The 24,497-nt window shown below is 36.3% G+C and overlaps 1 protein-coding gene across 1 annotated transcript in view; it reads right to left on the reverse strand.

The window, feature by feature from the left end:
- Positions 1-3,033: 3,033 nt before the first annotated feature.
- OLFM4 (olfactomedin 4) overlaps positions 3,034-24,497 on the reverse strand; it is a 737,268-nt gene continuing 715,804 nt past the window's right edge. The window contains exons 21-22 of the mRNA XM_074387646.1: positions 15,997-17,020; positions 3,034-10,245 (exon numbers count right to left, since the gene is read on the reverse strand). The gene's annotated coding sequence lies outside the window, so the exon portion shown is untranslated. The remainder of the gene's footprint in view (positions 10,246-15,996; positions 17,021-24,497) is intronic.

Genomic DNA, 24,497 nt, shown 5'->3' on the forward strand with positions numbered 1-24,497 from the left:
ACTGATAACGGGGATGCCTGGAGGAAATAGGAACTCTGGTCATTCTGGCCATGGCTACTCTGAATCGTCCAGCTGAGAAGATAAGGGAAGGCAGTTTAGTATTCACTATGAAAGTGACTAATGAACGCAAGTTGCTGCTTTATTTCTTCCTGGTCTAAAATTGCTAATTTCTGCATATTGCTAATATGCTTGGAAAAGCACAGACTCTGAGATGATCAGATCTGCTTATCATATGTCAATGTCAGGAGTGTCACTAGGTTGAAATTAAGGAAAGGCAAATATAGATTCATAAATACTTTTGGGATATTTGAGCAGAGAAAATACCTACAGAACATTAACCTTCCTATTCTGTAGGTGAGAAGAGAGGTTCCACTGATGGTAGATGACTTTCTCAGAGTAGCACAATCATTTAGAAGCAGGACCAGAGCAGACTTCTACTGGTTTCTCATCCGGAACTATGGTTATAATACCGTAATATTTCCTCTTTCTTCAATAAGAGGATGATAACACTTCTGCAGAGTTTATAGGATTTCAAATCCCTATAAAAACTTGTTGTAATATCTGGAGTCCTTTACAGAAATTTCAGAATTCACAGGAGTATTGAGCTGTGTAGAGATAAACCGTATTGATGACTTCTTCAAAATGTATTGCTATAACATTTTGCTGATGTGTAATTTTATAAAGAGAAAGACCTGGATTAAACCAGCAGATGCAACTCTCTATCCTTACCTAATTTCATTCCATCACATTTTACTTCCTGCCTGCATGATGACTATTGCAAACTCCAGACCTTACTCTTTAATGGTTGACAGTCATATAATGACTGCGAGCAATTCAAACTCAAATGCCAAACGTGGAGCTCATGTTTTTCTTACAACCCCAGCACACGCACTCTGTCTCTCTCACACACATGCACACACATCTCCACCTTCTCCGTATTCTCTGTTATCAGAGGGTAGAACTAGCATCCATTCCATTGAACAATCCTAAACTAATTCTGCAACTCCTGCATCTGGTTGACTTCTCCCATGAAATCTGTCACCAAATCTTGTCTGTTTACCTCCTAAATATCCCTCACTTCCTAAAATATCTTCATCTCAACTCCCACCCCTTTCCCCGCCCTCCTACTCCCAGATCAGTCTTACCTTAGACCCTCACATTGTTCCCCTGAATGAATGAAGCAGCAGGTACATTGTGTTTCCTTTATAAAACATTAATTTAAAACCTGCAACTTCTCATAGTCTACATTCTTTTCTAGGGCCTACAAGGAAAATCACCATCTGACCCTGGGTTACCTCTGGCTACTTGATCCTTGCATCATTCCCTACTACCAAATCTTCACCTGCATTTAACACTGCGGTTCTCACAGTTATATGTTCTTTTTCATATTCAAACCTTTACAGAGTTCATTCCCTCTGTGGAATAATTTCCTTTTCTCCAGGACTGTAGACAGAATATCTAACCAATATTTTTGTCAAGGTGAGCCATGCCCTGAAGGTTGCTAAATTTGATGATCAATTCCTATTTCTCCCATTACTTGACTAATCACTACTTAAAAATGATCGCTCCTCTCTCCTTGATATTTGGTTTTGGAACTACACACTTTCTTATATTTATGCCTACTTTATTGGCCATTATTTCTCATTCTCCTTCACCAGTGTCTCCTCTCTTCCCTACCTCTCACCATGGGCACACTTCAGGGATCTCCTTTTTCCTTTTTACTACCTACACTCATGGTTTTTGAATCCCACTCAGTGTCTCATGAATTTAAATACGTCTGATAGTGGGTAACTGCTAAGTTATGTCCCAATTTTCCCAGATTCCAGAATTCTATACTCAGCCGTCTACTTGGGTTTTCCATTCATCTGCAAATAATGAGTAGATCTGTCAAACTTAACAAATACAAAACAGAACCTCTAAGTTTCCTCTTAAACATTTTCTTTCCACTGTCTTTCCCACCTCAGCTGAGGGCAGCTCCACCCGTTTGTTGCTGAAGGCAGAAACCTGTGATATGCCACTGTTGACTCATAGTTTTCTTTTTTCTATTTCTAAAATGTTAGGTTTGGGATACATGTGCAGGCTTGTTATGCAGATAAACTCATGTCAAGAAAGTTTGTTGTGTAGATTATTTCATCACACAGGTATCAAGCCTAGTACCCATTAGTTATTTTTCCTGACCCTCTTCTACCTCTCACTCTCCACCCTCTGATAAAGCCCCAGTCTGTTACTCCCGTCTATGTATCCATGTGTTCTCATCATTTAGCTCCTACTTACAAGTAAGAACATGCAGTATTTGTGTTTTTTTGTTCCTTTGTTAGTTTGCTAAGGATAATGGCCTCCAGCTCCATCCATGTTCGCAAAGAACAGGATCTCATTCCTTTCTACAGCTGCATAGTATCCCATGGTGTATTAGTACCATATTTTCTTTATCCAGTTTACCATTTATGGGCCTTTAGTGGATTTGATGTATCTGCTATTGTGAATAGTGCTGCAATAAACAGACACATGCCTGTTAATGTCATTTGCCCACTTTTTAATGAGATTGTTTTTTGCCTGTAAATTTAGATCCTTGGAGATGCTGGATATTAGGCCTTTGTCAGATGCATAGTTTGCAAAAATTTTCTCCCATTCTGTTACTGTTAATAGTTTCTTTTGCTATGCAGAGCTCTTAATCTTGGATTCTATTTGTCAACTTTTGCTTTTGTTGCAATTACTGCTGGTGTCATCATCATGAAATCTTTGCCAGTTCCTATGTCTAGAATGGTATTGCCTTGTTATCTTTCAGGATTTTCATAGTTCTGGGTTTTACATTTAAATCTTTAATCCATCTTTGGTTGATTTTTGCAAATGGTGTAAGAAAGGGAACCAGTTTCAATCTTCCACATATGACTAGCCAGTTCTCCCAGCACCACTGATTGAGCAGGGAGTCTTTTCTCCATTGCTTATTTTTGTCAGCTTTGTCAAAGATGAGATGGTTGTAGATGTTCAGCCTTATTTCTGGGTTTTCTACTTTGTTCCATTGGTCTATGTGTCTTTTTTTTTTTTTTTTTTTTTAATACCATACCATGCTGTTTTTGTTACTGTACTTTGTACTATAGTTAGAAGCTGGGTAACATGATGCCCCAGCTTTGTTCTTTTTGCTTAGGATTGCCTTGGCTATTCAGGTTCTTCTTTGGTTCCATATGAATTAAAAAAATTTTTTTGTAGTTCTGTGAAGAATGTCATTGGTAGTTTGATAGGAATAGCACTGAATGTGTAAATTGCTTTGGGCAGTATGGCCATTAAATTATGATATTGATTCTTTCTTTCCTGAGCATCAAAAAGATTTTTCATTTGTTTGTGTCATCTGATTTCTTTGAGGAGTGTTTTGTAATTTTCATTGCAGACATCTTTCAACTTCCTGGTTAGCTATATTCCTAGGAATTTTATTTTTTTGTGGCAGTTGTGAATGGGATTTTGTTCCTCATTGGGCTGTCTGATTGGATGTTGTTGGTGTATAGGAATGCTAGTAATTTTTGTACGTTGATTTTTGGATCCTAAAACTTTGTCGAAGTTATTTATCAGCTTAAAGAGGTTTTGGGCTGAGGCCGAGGTTTTCTATATATAGAATCATGTTGTCCACAAACAGGAATAGTTTGGCTTTTTCTCTATTTGGATGCCCTTTCTTTGTCATGACTGATTTCTCTAGCCAGGACTTCCATTACTTTGTTGAATAGGAGTGGTGTGAGAGGGCATTCTTTTCTGGTGCTGGTTTTTGCGGGGGATGCTTCCAGGTTTTGCCCATTCAATAGGATGTTGTCTGTGGGTTTGCCATAGATGACTTTTATTATTTTGAGGTATGTTTCCCCAATACCTACCTAGTATGTTGACTTTTTAACATGAGTGATGTTGAATTTTATTGAAGGCCTTTTCTGTATCTATTGAGGTGATAATGTTTTTGTCTTTAGTACTCTTTGATGAATTACATTTATTGATTTCTGTATGTTGAACCAACCTTGTATCCCAAGGGAAAAGCCTACTTGATTGTGGTGGTGGATGAGCTGTTTGATGTACTCCTAGATTCAGATTTCTATCATTTTAGTGAAGATTTTTGTATCAATGTTCATCAAGGATATGGGCCTGAATTTTTGTTGTTGTGTCACTCATAGGTTTTGGTATCAAGATGATGCTCTCCTCATGGAATGAGTTGAGGAATCCCTCCTCAATGTTTTGGAATAGTTTCAGTAGGAATAGTACCAGCTATTCTTTGTACATCTGGCAGATTTCAGCTTTGAATCTGTCTGGTCCTGGGCTTTTTTGGGTTAATGGGATATTTATTACTGATTCAATTTTGGATCTTGCTATTGGTCTATTAGTGCAATTACACTGTTGTTCCCTCAGACTGGTATACCCGTTTCCCAGATTTCTATAGGTATGAAATTTCTTGGCCTCCCTTGACTCTTGCTTGAATGTCATTTTCTCAGTGAAGTCCACATTGATGACTCTGAGATTTACTCTGTCCTAAACTATTTCACTCCTTGTTTTCCTTCCCTACTCTATTTTCCATAGCCCTTATCACTTTCTGTCATATACTCTATTAATGAATTTCTTGATTCGTATTTAATCTTTGTTCTTCTATACTAGAATATAATCTCCACAGCGGAGATTTTTAATTTTTTCCACTTAGAGGTGACAAATTCTTAGAGTACCTGGCACATAATAGGGACTCATTAAAATTAACTCATACAAATAATATTCTACTCGACTAAGTCAGTAAGCTTGAATTCTAATTCTAATTCGTCACAAACATGCAGTAGGTCTCTGAGCAATCCTTTTTAATTTCAACACCTCTCCTTCAAAATGATTTGAATATCAGTAAATTGAACAGTTAGAAAAAGCCCCCTTACCATTGCCAACAGCTCATAATTCCAGTCTTATAAGATACTAATTTTATTGTAGCAAAAGATAAAAAGGAACTGACATTTATTAGGCAGTAATATTGTGCTAGATGTTCTAAATCCATCATTCCACTTTCTGATAATTCCATGAAATAAGTTGGACCTCTGGGAAGCTTAAGTCATCCTGTAAACAAGAAGAACTGAGACCATAGCACACATCTCTTTAACTGCAAAAGCACACCAAATCATTCACTGGCCTATTTAACTTATAAAACATGTGCTACTACCTTGGTTACTATTATGTACCTCTATGATATTTCCTGCCTAGCTTTTTTTCCCCCACTTTTGGGAAATGGCAGCTTCCTATATTTCATGTGGCTCTAGAAGTAAGTGATACATTTATACAAAACTTAACCATCTCACTGCAATTAATTTTGGAAGTGTACAGCTTATCTAAGTTGAGCCAGTCACTACTCTTTCTCTGAAATCACATGGACTAATAGTGGTATAAGCTGCGAGGGAACTCTTTGTAGTTGGGTTTTCAGCCACATGTAAGGAATTATTCTGCATGGGGATGAATGGAGGGAAGAAGAGACAGGATGACTTACTGACTCTAATAGTCCTTGAGGCACTGGCAATTCTGCTTTCATATGTTTCCAAGTTAGGACTGCAGCTCTGTGCCTCTGACATTTAGACTTGACTTTTCCCTAAATTCATAAAACAATAAATTATCCTGTGTATCACACTGTTTTTTCTTATTTGTAAAAAGTGTATATTTTTAATTTGCATATTCTCTATTTGTTGAATATATAATTATAGCCTAACACGGCACAGGCACTACCTGAGATACTCTGAATTCCAGACCCAATCCCTGCAAGGTATAAAAGTCCAAGTGGGCATATCTTGGGGAATGAAGCTGAATTAATTAGAAAACCTCAGAGCAAATAAGTGGAATAAAGTGTTCTCTCCTTAGGAAATATTTTTGAGAAATAAGAATGAAAATTTGAAATGTCTAGTACCAGTACATCCATGAGCCTTCATTTTCTCCACTTGCTTTAAGCCCAGGTTTGCAATTTCAACAGACTGAAGAAGTTAGGCAAGTAATAAAAATGAGTGACCCATGCTGGATTTTTAAAAAATAAATTAATAGAAATAGTATTTGTGACTGCAGATAATAAAGGAATTTTTTTCTTGCTTACAAGGAACAGATAGGCTCTTCTTGGCTCTAGTCAGTTGTTACCTTTTCTGCAGACTTTCTGAGGAAATCTAGAAGTGTCAGTTCTAAATTTGTTTAGAAACGTTTGCATTTATAAATGTTGGTTCAGTTTTAACACTTTGAAAGCCATGCATAACACATTTTCAGGCTAAAATTTCCCTGGACCTCCAAAGTATAATTAAGCTTTAAACTCTGATCAGTTTTTTGGGAACAGTAATGACTAAGCCAATTACGAACACACAGAAAAGCAGGTACATTTTTACTGGCCTCCCATGAAAGCCCTTCAGAGAAAGTCTTAATTTATCTTCGGTATGATTGACTTCTTAAGTTTCTCTTAGACTAAGGTGAATGTTTTAAAATTGTAGGGTCACGAATTACAGACCTCATACATACTGAGGTCTATAAGAATAATGCAATGTTTTTAAAACATTTAGTACATAATTGATCTGAACTCCCCTCACAAAAGCATATTTTATGCATTCACAGAAGCACACGTATGCAGAACAGTATCGATAAAAAATAGACCTATCTAATAATGCAAACTCTCTAGGTGATTCAGTCTTTTTTTTTGGAGGGGGGTTAATGCTGTTTTACAGAGTTCCTCTTCCTCCCCAGTTCTTCACTAAGATGTTATTGGAGTATATGGTGAAGGGAGCTTAGATGAGGGGTGCGTGACTACTTCCTGATATTCCTTAGTCCACTGGTCATGAACAGTCATACCATTTGCCAGTGGGTTGCCTGGGTCCTATAAGAGCATTCAATCCTGCAGCCTGTGGCTAATGAAACAGTGATCAGTTGTTTTGGCTTAAGCAGTACTCTAAGGGCAGTCAAGATTTCTTGGCTCTACTAGGTTGACTTTGGCTCTGACTCCATGAAACTCTGAAGTATAGCAGCAAGTCCCATGTGGTCCTTGGCCCAGATGAGCAATGGGGAACCTCTTGGCTTCGAGGCCATTATACCCAGCTACAGAGGCCTCTTGTTCCCTAGTATGCTTCCCAACCAACACACTGGGCTGCCTCTGGTACCTTCCATTCAGATGACTATGAACCTGGAGGCTGAAGTGGACTTTATAGGGCAAAGGCTTGCCTCCTGCTCCCCTTTCTCAGAACAAACTGTCTGTTTTATCTTGAGGTAGCCATGCTGCAGGCTGTACAGGGAAGTGTCCCCTCAATGTCTCAGAAGAAAATGAGATCAAAGCCCCTCTGCATCCTACATATTCTCCCATCCTCATCAGATGTCATAAAAGTCCCTTAACTCCATCAAGACAGATTCCCTCAGAAGGGGGTTAACCGGCACCTTTCTTCAGTTTCTCTCCTCATCAGAATGAACTGGGGCAGGAAGATTTGGGCTGTTACTAGTTTCTTCCCTAAAAATTCTATGATTAAAATATCCAAGCCTTTGATAGCATTATAGAAGTAGATGAAGAAATTTAGGAAATAGTTTATCTCTGGGGGAAAAACTAGCTCTGAAGGAGAACTTAAAAAACATACTTTTGGTTTCAGAAGCTGGTAAGTGTTTTCCCTTTATGCATCTTATTCCATAATATTCCTAACATTCTTGGAGGCAGATGGATGCATCAGGCTGAACACAGTAATCATATGCAAGAAAGTAAGAAAAAAGCTCTATGAGAAATAACTCATTGCATTTATACAAGTAGTAAACTAGAGCAGAGATCAAGCATACTTTTTGGAGCAAGCATATTATTGAACAAAGCTGAAGGGTTGGCACACATCCTTGTTTGTACTTTCTAGTCCACAGCTTGAAACTTGGCCTGATATTCAAATGCTTACAAGAGCTGGAGAAGAGAATTCCTTACGCTGGTCAGTTCGGGGTTATGTCTTTCGCTTTACTTTTGCAAAAGTGATTTTTAGTGCCTAGTAATATTATTAATATGTTGCTTTTTTCCCATATTTTTCAAACAGAATCATCTTGCTCTTAAATTTTTTAATCTAAAATTTCTACCATATCAAAGGTATTTTTCCCATAGTAACATAATGTTATTCTCTAATTCATTAAATGATATTTATTTTAATGCATTTAATACAATTTTAAAGCAAAATTACTGATAGAAGCCATTTCTAATTTTTACATATGGAAGGGTTTTTTTTTTTTGAACTTCGAAAGTTTACTTTTGATTGATTTTTTAATGGCAAAGTCATCCTTCACATTAAATTGATTCTTAAATACTCTATTTTTCTCTTGGGTGATGCACCAGAATTAACCCGAACACTTCTTTGATTTTTTTTTTTTTTAGTGTAAGTATTTCTTAAAATCTATTACAGATTATGCTCTTCATTCTGTAGAAACATGGTGTATTTATGAACATGTCTAATTTAAAAGTCTTTTCTAAAACTTCTCTTTGAGAGATAATTAATCTAAGTCAATTAGGAATAAGCAGTAAGACAGAAAACCAAATTCCAAATTCATGAGTTTGACAAAGTCTAAGTGACCTTAAAGAATACACCGTAAGTCTCAGTCATATTTTTAAAACGATTGTTAAAACATATGTACATTCTCACCCACTGAGTTATATTTTAGGGTATGTGAAAGGGATAAGGTGTATTATTTTTTATGATTTTAGAAATATATTTCTACAAATTCGTAAATTCTGGTGTTGATTTTCAAATGTCATTGCCTCATTAAACAATGTTTATAAATACATGGAAATACTGATTCCTCTAGATTACACAAAGGTCTTAACATACGCAGAGTGGCTGCTTATGGAGGGGACTTCAAAAATTCAGGGGAAATGCATATTTTAAAAACTATGCATGGATTTTTAAACATTTTTTCACTGAAATAAACTCATACTTCTTAGAGTAAATCTGAACAGGATCCAATTTGAGGTACTAGAAAAGATAAGACATCAGTTTAAAAAGAGCCCCTATCAGCAACACGAATTCTGCTAAATTTAAAGCAAAAACAACCATCAAATTTATGGTGAAGCTTGAGTGGCAGAATGGTGAAATCACTGAGTTTTATGGAAATTTTATGGGCACAATGTCCTCGAGGAAATCAGCAATTGACAGATAACTCATTTTAAGAAGAAATGAGAGTGTGTTGAAGATGAAGTCCACAATAGCAGACCATCCACATCATATTTGTGAGGAAAAAATTAATCCTGTTTATGCCCTAATTGAAGAGGACTGATGATTAGCAGAGGAAACAGCCAGCACCATAAACATCTCAAGTGGTTCAGTTTACTCACTGTGATTAAAACTTAAAAATGGGCAACCTTACTACTCTATGGGTCCCAAACCATTGTGTTCAGATCAGCTACAATCAAGAGCAAAGCTGTCAAGGGAAATTTTAAACAAGTGGGTACAATGATCCTGAAGCAATTCTAAGAATTGTAATAGGACATGAGCACAGCTTTACCAGTCTAATCCTGAACACAAAGCACAATCAGAGCAATGGCTAACAAGTGATAGAAGTTGTTCAAAGCAAAAGGGGACTGGTCAAGAGCAAATGTCATGGCAACAGTATTTCGGGATGCTCAAGACATTTTGCTTGTTGACTTTCTAGAGGACCAAATGATATCTGCTTATTAGAGCATTTTTGAAAAAGTTAGCCAAAGCTTTAGCAGAAATTTGCCCAGGTAAACTTCATGAGAGATTCCTCTTCTACCACAACAATGCTCCTGCTCCTTCCTCTCACTAAATAAGGGCCGTTTTGTTAAAGTTTCTATGGAAATCCTTAGGCAGCCATCTTACAGTCCTAATTTGGCTCCTTTGGATTACTTTTCATTTCTTTAATCTTTTCTTTAGTAAATAATGTATAATAGACTGCATTGACATGGTTAAACTCATAGGTCCCTCAGTTCTTTGTGTGACTGGTGTCATCACACACATACACACAAGTGTCTTGACCTTGGTGGAGCTCATGTTGAGAAACTTTGTTTTTTCTTTATCTTTAAATTTTCTATAAACTTTTCAAAGTCCTGTGTTACAGTTCAGCAATATCCATACTCCCTTAAGAGTAGATGTCTCCATCCTTCTGATGAGAGATTTAGCCAGTGAAATACAAGTGAAAGGGAGACAGCACCAAATCTGACTAGAATCTTCAAGGATAATCTTCACATTCTTCCAGGCCTTCTTCCCCTTTCCCTCCAGCATGACAGTAGCATTCCCAGATTAGAGCTGCTGCTTCATTCTAGGTGAGAGAGAGATCATGTGGTACAAATGAGAACCTGACCCCACAGGCTGTAGCAGACCTATTGTAGCAGCTCAGTGAATTAGAAATTAATATGTACTATGGTAAATCATAGAGGTTTGGGGAAATCTGAGTTCATAGCATCATTGCAGCAACAGCTTCTAAATATAGAAACTGATACCTAGAACATGTGCACTGGCAAAGCAAAAATCTAAAGTATGTGTCACAGGGCTTCAGAGCTAAGGGACAGGTGACGTGGTAACTCATGTCAGGCTAGAAAAATGATGACAAATATCTCGCAAAGTATTTGGCAAAACTGTCACCTGCAGTAACACAGAAGAAAATATACTTAATGATTCTGTAGCTTTGGACAAGGATATGTTGATATTTTGAGATTGAATATTATGAATGTGAGTTATTAGCCACAGTACATAAATACCATGGAAAAGAGATGAGCTCAGGAAAGAATTGGCCTGTTGACAAGAAGGGATAAAGAAAGAGAACCCAAGGATCCCTGGACTTTAAGGTTTAAAGGCAAAACTCAAGCCTCTCCAGCCCATAAATGATTGTCAGATTAAGAGTACACTGAGGCCAGTCTAAGGCAAGACTATTACAGCTTCTGTCAAGACTTTGAATGGATTGAAATATCCTCCGGTAAAACTTTATCTCTTTATCTCTTTCAATAAGAAAGAATATTCTATTTCTAAAAGAAAACTTATATTAAGATAATTTTTGTGGAAGCCAAAAAATATTGATCTCATAAAAGTCAAGAGTAGAACAGAGGCTAGGAAGGGTAGGAGGGAGGGAGGAATAGGGGGAGATTTGCTAAAGGATGAAAATTAAAACTGGATAAGAAGGATAGGTTCTAGTGTCCTATGTCCCTATAAAATGACCGTAGTTAAAAATAATATATTACACAATTTCAAATAGCTAGAAAGAGGATATTGAATCTTCCCAACACAAAAAATTGATGTGTTTGTGATGATGAATATGCTAAATACCCTGATTTGATCACCACACATTATATGTCAAAACATCACTGTACATCCCATAAATATGTAATATTGTATGTCCGTTAAAAATAAAGTTGTTTTTCTTTAAATAAAATGGCTAAACAAAATGAGACTAAGGACAGACTTCTAACAATGACAAAATAGCTCTAGGCCTATAGGTATACTGGGACATGATAGTGGAATCAAATTTGTTTATGATGTGTTAAGCCAACAAGAGGATATAGGTATTTCAAGAAATACTATATTACCATCCCAAGCATTACCTAATAAATAGTATATGATTCATGCTCACAGTCAATCCATTTGTGTATTAATAGTTCATTCTGTACTCCTACATGTGAAAAGTGGGCAATAAAATGTAGACTTTTTTTTTTTTTTTTTTTTTGGACTGTAGGAAAGAGAAAAATTCTCTTAGGTTCTCCAGATGGGTCCCTGTAAATTAGACTGGCCAAAAACAGGTTAATGAGAGAAAAACAAACATGTTTCTTAACATGTGCTTTGTGCATGTACACGCAGGGGTACCCAGGGAGGAGAAAGCTGATGGGGTGGTTAGAACTTGGGTTTACATATCATCTTAAGGTAAAGGAGTTTGGGACTTCTGGAAGGGAGAGGCAAGTTATGAGAAGGTGACCAGGAAAAATGAAAATCTGCATACAGTTTGTTATCCAAATTTAAGTTTGTGCCTTATCTATTGATTAGTTAAGAATTCTCTTTCTGATGGAGAGAACTCTACGAATGAAAATTTCGTTTACAAAAGGAAAACTAGTGCCCTAATTTTAATGCTTTTCCTTTATCTACTGTTTCATTTTTATTTTTGAGATGGACTCTTGCTTGCTCTGTCACCCAGGCTGGAATGCAGTGGGGCAATCTTGGCTCACTGCAACCTCTGCCTCCTGGGTTCAAGCAATTCTCCTGCCTCAGCATCCCCAGCAGCCAGGATTACAAGCACGCACCACCATGCCCAGCTAATTTTTGTATTTCAGTAGAATCGGGGCTTCACTATGTGTTGGTCAGGCTGGTCTCAAACTCCTGACCTCAGGTGATCCACCTGCCCATCTTTGCCTCCCAAAGTGCTGGGATTACAGGTATGAGTCACAGCCTTCCTCTGGTTTTTAGCTCAAAATAATCTATATACCAAAGAGGCATATTTGGGGGTAGCAAATTCATTACTTTCAACCAGATAAGGCATTTAAATCTTTGTAATGCAACTTTCTTAAATATATACATATATTTAAGACATGTATACGCAACTTTCTTAAATATATATATAAGAAAGTTGCATTGCAAAGAATGCTATTAAAAAAACTGCCATGTGTGTACCTATGCAACAATCTTGCATGTTCTTCACATGTACCCCAAAACCTAAAATGCAATTAAAAAAAAAAAAAGATTTATCGAGGTTACCACATGACAGGTCTGGTGCAAGGTGAAGGGAAAAGAGTGGCGACTGAGACCCTGTCCAGCCTTAAACTCAAGGAGCCAGAATCTAGCAGCTTGATCAATTGTTTAATTTTATTTGAATATGTTCTCTATTTTCACGTTCACTTACACTTTCATGCCTTATGTTTTCATCTAAGATATATTTACGTAAGACATAAAAAAAAAAAAAGTACCAAAAAGAGTGTGACTTTTAAAGTAAAACAATGACTGGTTCCCATGTAAGGGCAAGAGAGTAGGCTGAGAATCTATCTCAGCCACCAGAGAGGGCCCTGTCTTCCATGCCTCACTCAGATGTATAAACATGAAGGCCTGTACAGAGGATTTAGTTAACGCCCTGGAGAACAATGAACTTGGGAGCTCCTCCCAGGACCAGAACTGAAATCTACCCAGAACATTCTCCATACCCAGAATAAAGAGCTTCCCAAGAATTGCCAGTGGGATTTCACAGTTGCTATGGATCAGTGACTACTGTGTGATTCCCAATGTTCCCCTTTTTGAATAGGGGTAATAGGGATCTTGTTTCTGGCCCACTACTATGTGATGGAAATTTGGGGGTAAGATAACTTGTTTTTCCACTTTATGGATTTTCAGATCAATGTGTTCAGCCATGATGTAGGGACTATTATAAGATGCATTGCTCAATACACTTGTTGCCTACATGAATGAATTGAGTAAAAGTTAATCGATGTAGTGTGCCTACTGTATACTTTGGTTGGAAAGGTGTATTGTACACTATTTAATCACGTAATGGATTTGTTCAACAAAGACGTTTCAATGCAATAACAGATGTAGTAATCTTCTGGGTGCTGGGGACACAGTAGTCAATAAAGCAGACAAGGCCCATGAGCACAGAACTTCTCAAAGACAAACAGCTTTTTAAATATAATTATGCTTATCTTTCCACCTAGGTATTTCTTCAACACTTGGTTTTTATGTATGTTACTCCTATGCCCAAATCTCCAAAAATATCTCTACACAGAGAATCTGAGTCAGAAGGACTACCTATGTTAAACATCTGTCTGAGGCTTGGAATCTCCAAACCAATATCCTTGAATAGGAATTGATAAGTTTCTGTGAACTCTTCCCCCAAAGCACTATTACACTACGATGTTCCCAAATAGAAATCATAAAGTCATTCTTCACTCCTTTCTCTCAATTCCTCAAATTTTCATTGCAATTAATGCATCCTGTCATTTCCTCTGATTTTTTTACTTTCTACTATTTTTATCTCTATAACCACTACTTCAGACATCATCTTTAAATCTGCAAGAAGAATCCTCTAATTGTTATCCTTCTCTTTCACCTTGATGAGCAAAATGTACCCTCCATATAACCCCCAAATTGACTTACGTACTTACAAAGTAGAGCTGTTCACAACAGACACATCTCTAATTAAACCCAAATATCTTCTATCACCTATTGGATAAAATTCATATTCCTTTATATGTTAAACAGGATTCTTCATTAAATGATTCTTGCCTTCATTTTTAGTCTCATATTTTACTTTTGTCCTCAACATTTACACTTAACGTCAAATTGACAAGAACCACAATCAGTTCTTTGATGATTCTCACCGGTTTTACTAGACACATTCATGCACTGCAGCCAAAGTGATCTGACCAAACTAACTTGGCCTCTGAGATATTTCAACAAGAAATCCAAATAAGGAGTGATGAATTGACAAGGACATTTTAATGTTACATTGATTTGTTTCATGAGACCCCTTGACTCACCTTTCCTTAACCAGGAATCATTTTACTGAATTTGCTTTTCTAAACTGAAAAAGAAAGCATTACACACTCTGGCTTAGAAACAGCAGCTTGCAACATTATGTGTTGCCTAAAAATAATAAGGGAAAGGTAGAGGGGAGGAATCAAGCGAGAGAATTAGTGTTTATTTCTCTAAGTGTCAATGTATTTTAAAAATTTATGAAAATAGTACACTTGGCAACTCTCATCTCTAAATCCGAGATGATTTAAGTCTCAGAGAAACACTGAGACAATTATATAGATTATATAACCATCAAAGCACATGAAAACTCGCATAATTTTATAAAATTTCAATTTATCTTCCCTTAATTACCTTGATTGGTTACAGCAGGGTTTTTCCAACCTCAGGCTATTGATATTTCAGGCCAGATATCTCTCTCTGTGTGGAGTGGGAGGGGAGGAGAGGCTGTCCTGTACACTGAAGTGTGTTGAACAGCTTTTCTGGCCTTTACCCACTAAATGCCATTAGCATCTATCACTCCAGTCGTGACAGCCAAAAGTGTCTACAGACATTGCCAATTAACCCCTGGGGAAGGAGGCAAAAATTCCCTGAGTGAGAATTTCTCATCTATACTGATCAAATATTTTGAAAATATTATATAATTTATCTTTGTTTTACTTGCCTAAATGTATCTCTGTGCAGTTAGACCTGTGACACTTGTGGACTATTGAGATGACCATCTCGATCAGATTTTCTCAGCCTACTCAAATAGTGGAAATGCTTCTTTTGAACTAATTTCTCCCCTGGGTGACATCATAACATGGCTACTTCTATTGTAGCGTTTCACAGTGGAAAACACATTTGATTTTTCTCCTAAAGACCTTGTGTTGAAGGTATGGTTTCCAAACAACCCGTAGAAAACTCTTGGAAAATCATTTAACTTTCTCAGACTCAGTTTCCTGATAAGAAAGATAAAAATATCTGTCCAGATTACTTTAATGCATGACCCTGGGGATCAGATAAGTTAACAGAGGTTAAAGTGTGGTGTAAATAGTAAAGCATACGGAAAAGAAAAGCTATTTTTAAAAATAATGCCATTTCTCTGAATACGAAGATGCAGATATCCAGCTTGGGTGACATCTCTAATCTCAAACCTCTAAATCAAGGCACTAGTATAAGAAGATCAAGAAGGGATATGGTAACCGTTAACTCTTTTTAAAGTGAAATGATGTAGCAAATATCCTCTGAACCAGTTAAATTTTAATTGCTTGTACATGGATGATTCTATAGTGCTTTGCTCAGATAAGTACTTAATAAATACTTGTGGAATTGAATTAACTGAACCAAAAGACATACTTCCTTCTAATAGATCTAGCAGCATGACAGCTACTAATTCCATCATGCAGACATAAATTAGGATGCCTTTAAATAGCAGCTTCATATGGAATCGATAAAGGAAGACCAGAATATTCTATATTGATTTATTTCTGTTCTTTTGTTTCTTTTGTGTTGAGTTTGATACTAAAAATATTAATAATAGTTTTTGCAATTTACCCTGAAGCTATTAGTAAAGCAGCATTTTACTTACCTTACTATGTTTTTGCACTCCATCTTTCTATAATTTCTACATTCTTCAAGGCCTAAATCAATGTCTATCTTCCCCACAGTCTTCTATACAAACTCAGAATGACATTGATCTTTCTTTTGAATCCTGTTTGAATACTGACTCTATAAAATCATAAAATATATGAATTCATTATGTTAGTATTCAAAATTTCCTGCATTTTGCATTTTATAATGTTGTTCAATTAATTGATGTTAGTTTTTCCTGTCCCTGAAAAATAAAAGTTCTACAAATGTAGCGACTGTGTCTTACACCTACTTTACATTCCATAAAGAATTCTTCTTTCTGCAAATATTTGCTGAATATCTGCTATATGCAAATCACTCTGCTCAGTGCTTTGGGGTATACAAAGATGTGTCAGCTGCAATCCCTGTCCTCCAGTAGCTTAAATGTATAATTGATAAGTGGCCCGAAGCCTATCTTATAATTACATGAGTTCACTCAATTTAGTATATTTTAATATTTTCATTTAATTTCCACTACCACCTGTTTTTTTTTGCTGTTGTTCATATTTTTAAACTGAACATCTAAATGGGAATTTAAATGAATCCCTTGAGTATCAGATTCTCTGATGTGTGATGACATTCTTACTTTACTTTCTCATTATGTCTTTTCTATAAAAATAATGCCAACATATACATTTTAATCAAAACATCTGATCTTATGTCCAAGTTTTATTTTGTTTTCCCTTGGATTAGTCCTTTTTAAAAAGTCATTTACTGGATCTTTAGCCATGTTTATTCATTACTTTTGAATTTACAACGTTACTGTTCTGCCTCAGAAGACTTTCCTGTTTCCATTTCAAGTCTGACTGTTGTGCTTTCCTTTGAGGTAATTCTGAAAAACAACTGCCCCTAGGTAAATAAAGACTGAATAAATACATTTTTACCTTTTCAGGAGCTTATTCTTAAGGTGCTGTAATTGTCACCACAAATGCTTCTCTCACTGGAAACGAATGTCTTCAAAGGCCAGAAAGTGCATTTGGAAACTATAATAAAGTCGACATACATTTCTTGAACTACCATTTTAATCCAGCTCTTTAAACTGAGTTCATGATATATTAACCTAGGGAAATGCATAGGCTCCATACTTCCTACTTATCTCTCCATGTAGATCACTGTTCCTTACACTTGATATTTATGTTAATATGAACATTGACTAAAGTTATTTTCTGGCTACTTTGCTAAGTACTTGATATGTAGATCACTTATGTAAAATTATGAAGTATAAACTATTCTTCATTTTTTTTTTTTTTTGAGACGGAGTTTTGCTTTTGTTACCCAGGCTGGAGTGCAATGGCTCCATCTTGGCTCACCGCAACCTCCGCCTCCCGGATTCCGGCAATTCTCTTGCCTCAGCCTCCTGAGTAGCTGGGATTACAGGCACGTGCCACCATGCCCAGCTAATTTTTTGTATTTTTAGTAGAGACGGGGTTTCACCATGTTGACCAGGATGGTCTCGATCTCTCAACCTCGTGATCCACCCGCCTCGGCCTCCCAAAGTGCTGGGATTACAGGCTTGAGCCACCGTGCCCGGCCCATTTTTTCATATACTGAAAGTGAGTCCTACAAAAGTTATATAATTTACCTTTGGTTATCCAGCATTTAAGTGATAGAGTCCATGATCTTAATGATTATGCTATACTCCTATACATCATTTTCATATATAATGTACTGAATCATTATTCTAAATGTTCTGTTATATATCATTAAAATTAAAATATAGGAAAGCCTTCATATAAGTACTTTAAAATATGGGCTTACAGCATACAGATATTTGAATAAGTAACTTAGACTTGACCAGTGAGATGTGTTGGCTAGACAATGAACATACTAAGTGGCTTCCTTTATTACAGAATTGTCATTCACATGCATTTTTTTTCTTTTGTAAATATGAATTTCAAAGTGTTCTAGTCAGGACACTTGAAATTTTTCTACCTTTTACTAGAAAACACAAAATACCAACTAATGATTTTTTAACAAAAATTATATACAATGGATCTGTGGGGTATAAAGCATAATCTGTCAATTGTGTGTAATATCATTTATAACCACAAAACATGACATGAAGATGATCAATTGTTTTTTAAAGAGTAACAATTATACATAATACAAAATGGTATACATTTCAATTGCCTAACATAATTCTTAACATATAGCAAGCACTAAATATTACTTAGTTGGTCCTCAGATGTGAGTTAACATTATCAGTGATAATACTGCTGATTGTTCTTACCAAATGTCTTCACCTTCCTATCTCTAGTTTACATAAAAGTGATATGCGAGTCAAATGAGTCATCTAGAAGTACATTGTCATTACACTTGACAAGGCTTCTAGCTAGGGTCCTACAGCATTATCTGGAAACAGCCTTCCAAGAATCTTACTAAGCACCTGGCCATAGATGAGCAGAGTGACATTTACAGTATTCTAGAGAGGGGAGCCCGAGAGCTACCTTAATTGTTCTCATTGTCAAGACTCCTGCTTATCAGGTCCCCAGAGCATCCTGGATTCTTGCTATTTTCCAAGCCTGCCATTCAGCATCATTTTAGGTTCCATGAGTTACCATAATTCCATCCCAGTTAGGTTTCTTTTGCATAAACCTAAAACTGCAACAAAATCCTCACTAAATCCTGAGTTAAACACAGGTACATGTCTGTTCTCATAAGTGGCAGTTGAACAAGGCGAACATGTGAATACAGGGAGAGGAACAACACACACCAGGGCCTGTCCGGGGATAGTGGGGAAGGGGACAAATAGCTAATGTGTGTGGGGCTTTAAAACCTAGATAACGGGTTGATAGGTGCAGCAAACCACCATGGCACACATATACCTATGTAACACACCTACACATTCTACACTTGTATCCCAGAAATTAAAGTTAAAAAAAGTACACTACTTACATTCTGCCCAGGAAACCCTTGACCATTTATCAAAAGAGCTCCTGTTTCCATGTACTGTCCTAAATATTTGGTATAATGATTTTAATGTTGACAATTCAGTAGGTGAAAGTGGCATCTCATAGCAATTTTGACTTTATTTCTTTGAATGCTGGTGAGATTGAATTTATTTTCACGTGTTCCTTGGCCATTTATGTTTCTTATTTTATAAAATGTCAAAGTTCTTTCCTTGTATCTATTAGGGTGATCATCTTTTTTACATTGATTTGTAAAGGCTATTAGAAGAATTCACTCTGTTTGCTAACTATATTATGAATTTCCCAACCTTATAATATTCTGGTCCTTTTTTGACAAATAGAATTTTTTTTTTTTTTTTGAGATGGAGTCTTGCTCTGTCACCTAGGCTGGCGTACAGTCTGCTATCTTGGCTCACTGCAACCTCCACCTCCCAGTTTTAAGAAATTCTCCTGCCTTAGCCACTCAGGTAGCTAGAACTATAGACATGCACCACCACACCTAGGTAATTTTTGTATTTGTAGTAGAGACAAGGTTTTGCCATGTTGGCTAGGATAGTCTCGATCTCTTGACCTCATGATCTGCCTGCCTCAGCCTCCCAAAGTGCTGGAGTTACAGGCATGAGCCACCATGCCCAACTGTCATTTTTTAAAAAATCTGCCAATTTTATTTTTATTTAACTTTGTATTGAATGTCTTTCCTTATTCTTTTTTAATCCTTATACTTCATTTTTTATTTCTTCTATAATTTATAATGTTATAAAATAGAACTGTAAATCATCTGATCTACTAGATAATTCTTTTCAAAGACCTGTCAATAATGTTTACTAATAATTCTTTCCTTCTCTAATTCAAAGTATCCCCCATAATAGACACTTGTGATATTCATTGGCTTTTGAGCCTTTGTTATTTTTCTGATAATACTACTGTTTTAATTACATTTTGGTGGGCAAATGTAAGTTATGTGTTTAATGAGTAGACATAGGATTGACCCATCCAAAGAACCCAATGAATTGGGTGTTCTTTTTCTGATATTTGGACTCTTGAGAAGACAGACAACAAACTAAAAGCCATTGGAGGTCACTTATCCCAGCTGTGACCTATGAGAAGCTTTACTTTATGCCACTGCTTCCATTGCCCAAGCTGTGAGATTCCTTTCCCCAGCAAAACCTACTTTTTAGCATTCAGCTCCCTTTAATCCTCTGGGATACTCACATAGAGTACTTAAACTTCTTTCTCGCACTTACTCAGAGCCCATTTATATATGTCAAGACAAACCTCCTAAAGATTAACATTTGCACAGTAATGGAAAAAGACCTAAAGGAGATATAAAATACATATGTGAAAGGAAAATAGTGATGTATGAAGTTTTGATACTATAATATTGCAGGAGGGGAGAGAATGCAGCCTGATGTATTAGCATAGTTGGCATGGTTTGAAATAAGGCTAATGGCAGCCAACATGGCCTTGAGAATTCTGGTCCATGTGGCTGGTGTCAGCAACAGAAGTTTCGTGAGAAATTCTTAGGTGGCTCAAGAATCTATAGCAATAGAGCAGATGCTCCTTCCAAGCCTAGCAGAGCACAGGAACTCTGCAGCCAGCACAAGGCCTCCTTAAGAGCAGCTCAGCTGCCACCCATAGGGTCTCAGTATATTAAAGACTTGCATAGGCTCCCTCTCCTGGGCAGCTATGGCATGAGTCAGGAAAGGCTTTTTACATCAGGGCAGTTGGATGTACATGGTTATGAAAGAAGTCCTCCAAAATATCTCTAAGTCATGCCCAGGAACACTGGAAACTGATACATCCTAAATATTAGTAATATCTAGCCTAATAGTAAGCCCATGGTTTACCTTTTGATGATTCTCCTTAGATCTACATTCTAACAAACTACATCCAACAAGCATCTGTAGAATAGAATTCTCTCAATTTAAAACTGCCCACTGTATTATAGTTATGATTTGAACACAGTAACTCCCTGAAATTTTCTTCTAAACCAGTAGATTCTGCAGTCTTATCTCAGTTTTTGCAATCTGTCTCTAAATTCCTTTAAACCTCTCCTTTTCTCTTTCAGAGTCCACTGGTTCTACTTTTCAAGTACACTCGCATTCTAACCATATCTTACTCTATTGCCACTTCCTTTCTCCAAGATACCACTTAACGCAATAGACTGTACACTTCTCTTCCTGCTACTCTCCTTGCCTATGAAGTCTGAAGTCTGACTGTGACTGCCAGGCTAATGATATTCAAAATAGTTTAGACTGTGTTTTGCTCAAAATCCTCCAATGATCTTTCTTCTCATCAGAGCAAAAGACAAAATTTTCATATTACCTAGAAGGCTCAGTGTGAAATGATTTCCCATGACTTTTCTAACCTTACTTTCTTCTACTCTCCCATTCTTCTCTCTGCTCAGACCCTGCTACCCCCTCAATACTGCTCAAACAAGCTCTGCATGTTCCCGTTCCAGGATATTTGCACATGCTCTTCACTGCCTGGAGAGTTCTTTATTCAGATAGCCACGTGGTTAGTTCCCTCACTTCTTGCTTTATGCCTTTACTCAAAATCATCTTTGAAGCCTCTGTCACCTGCTTAATTTCCCTTCAGCATTTCACATTACCTTTTACCTAGTTTATTTCTTCTCCTTAATGTATATCATTACATCTCATACAATACACTTACTGATTTAGTTTATTTTGCATCTCTTACACACATAGAATGTAAGCTCAATGAAGACAGTTTTCTCCTCACCATTATATTTCCAGCACCTAGAACAATGCCTGACATACACTAGACACTCAAAAGACACATGTTGAATGATAAATCAGTGAAAGGGTTCCTTTCCTAGTCAAGAAAAACCTTTTAAATTCTTTATCATTGTCGTCTTCTGAGAGCTTTAGAAGGCAAAAATCATACTCAGTTTCCTGATAAATATGTTGAAAATATAAGATGTTCATAATGTATTAATAACTTCTATTATGAGATGGCATAGAAAATAAAACCAGAAGTATAAATCTTACAGAAAAAAGTATAGTTCATCTACTACTTGAGTGTTTTAATGAGGGAGTACATGATTTGGAAAGATCCATAGAAGAGAAAATGAAAATAGACAAAGAGATGCAGTATCTTCCATTGCTTAACAAAAGTTTTCCTCTATCCAGACAATGTCTGCAAAGGCTAGATACTTGTTTACGTGGCATTATTGTGTGACTAAAGTGAACACAAATGCGCCCAATTAGCCAGGAAGTTTACACAAGGAAAAAAATCCTTGAAGCTATAGAAAGAAACTTGAGCTAAAATCAGGCCCTATTATTTTACCCAAGTAATAAAAGTACGAAATTCATTAAGAGTGCAGAGCAGATGAGCAAGGAGGTAGAAACATGTTAAGAGAAATTTGTAAAATTCATGGGTAAATTTAGTCCATAACTCGTATCTAACAAAGAAGAAAGTTTAGTATCTCTCCTGTAAGTCTAGAGGTTCACGTCATAAAGAACTAGTACTCACTAATCTCACTAAATCTGATGCCCCCTTTAGAGATAGAAAATATTTGTACCTTTGGTCTAACTGTAATTTTTTTAATGTTCTTAAGTCTAAATATCTCAGCTCCATCTGGTTCATCTAGATGAACTTATCTAGACCCTGCTTCAGTTTCTTAAATAATAAGAGTATTTTACTAGAGAAATAAATATAATAAATGCTGATAACTGGTTATGAGTTGTGAAAGAAAACATTGCTTACAAACTGTGTGTGTGTGTATATATATATAAATATATATATATATATACACACGCACGTGTGTGCACACACACACACATATTGAGTCCTGATGATTTGAAGTTTATGACTGCTTAAGAAACTAAATTAGTCTTCTTATATTGCACAGTAGAGCAAATCAATGTAAGGAATGATATACCTTTTAATCAAGCAATGCAAATAAATAAGATAATCAACATAAAATCAATATGCAAGTAAAAATGAAATATAAAGCAATAATCAGAAGTCTAAATATGATGGGTGATGCAAATCATTTAACCTTTTTTTCCCCTTTTTTCTTAAATATGGCTTATGATTAGAATTATCTAGGGAGATTTTTTAAAGTGCACATTTCCAGGCTATATCCCCAGAGGCTCTAATTTAGATATTGGTGGTAGGGTCTGAGAACATCAATAAACCATTCATAAAACATTTGGAATATTATGATATAATGCTGTGTTAATGTTTCTCTTAGTCTAAGTCACCCCTGATCATTTGAGACAAACTAAACTTAACATAAAAAGAATCATGTGTAACCTGGAATGCTTCTCAAATACTTTTCAAAAATCGAAATTTTGCTTACACAATGCAGTGATACAAGTTGAAGAAGCTGGAAATACCAAAGACTTACACCTTTGGGACAAAATGTATAATGAGGCTGGAAAGAATATTTTTGGACTCTAGAAAAGTCCATTGGACTACAACTGTCAGCTCTTCCATTAGGGCTGCCATTTATAGCAATTAAAGAAAATACAAGTACGTATAAAATTTAAAACACACCCACAGAAAAGAAGTTAGTATGGGAATTTTCACATTGCTTGTCTGATTGATAAGATTTTAACAAGGTTTCTCAGAACTGCAAAACTTGTTCTTCAGTTTCTGTCTAAGGAAAGTTTGGAGATTTCCATTTGGGACTTATCCTCACAGAAGCTGCTTTGCCTGATATTAAGTGCCTACAGAATCTCAATACTCAGTGTCAGACAGTCTGCATTTTCCAATTTCAAATTTAAATCTATAATTTTTAACTACCGCATGCCTATAATAGGAGTACCTGGCAGTATAAGCTGGCACTTCTGTAACAACTGACAATGCAAAAATGCACAGTCTTCCCATCGGACTAGGACTGGCTTTGGATAGGGAAGCTCAAATGACATCATCCAGATCAGATTAATTATATCTTTTTTCTTTTTAAATTCATCAAGAACATATTTAACCTAGTTTAAGAAAGAAAATGTGGCAAATATAATCTGCACACATCCTTGACTCTATCCACCTGGGATTGATTTTTGTATGTAAAATTGATTTTAAACTTTTCTCATATAGATAAAACTTGCTTATCATGTAAAGAATCATGTGTGGCCAGGGAAATAGGATTAATTAATTGATTGAGCTTTAAGTCATGTAATCTGTTCCTAGACTTACGGACAGATCTTCACCACAACACATGAACTGAGAATGGATAAATTTGGATCTTACAATTTCACATTGGAAGTAGTGTGATTAATCTATTAAGAGAGTGGTAGAAGATTTGTTTTTGAGGTTTTCTTCTACATTACCCAAACAAACTTGGTTCATGGAAACAAGGATTCATAAGACATAGGAATCTTTTTTAGGGATAAAGAGGACAAATTGCTGGAAGTTTCCTCATGCTCTGTATTGTAAGTGTAGTTTAGAAATGGCCAAATGGGAAGCACACACTAGGAGATAATCCCCAGTATAAAATTCTAGTTAGCACAGAACATCACATTTCTAAGCAGTCGGCTGCTTACTTTCCACTTATCCCCAAGTAAAACCTTAAAACTGACAG

Source organism: Saimiri boliviensis, chromosome 16, assembly GCF_048565385.1.
Source record: "Saimiri boliviensis isolate mSaiBol1 chromosome 16, mSaiBol1.pri, whole genome shotgun sequence".
Taxonomy (NCBI): Eukaryota; Metazoa; Chordata; class Mammalia; order Primates; family Cebidae; genus Saimiri; species Saimiri boliviensis.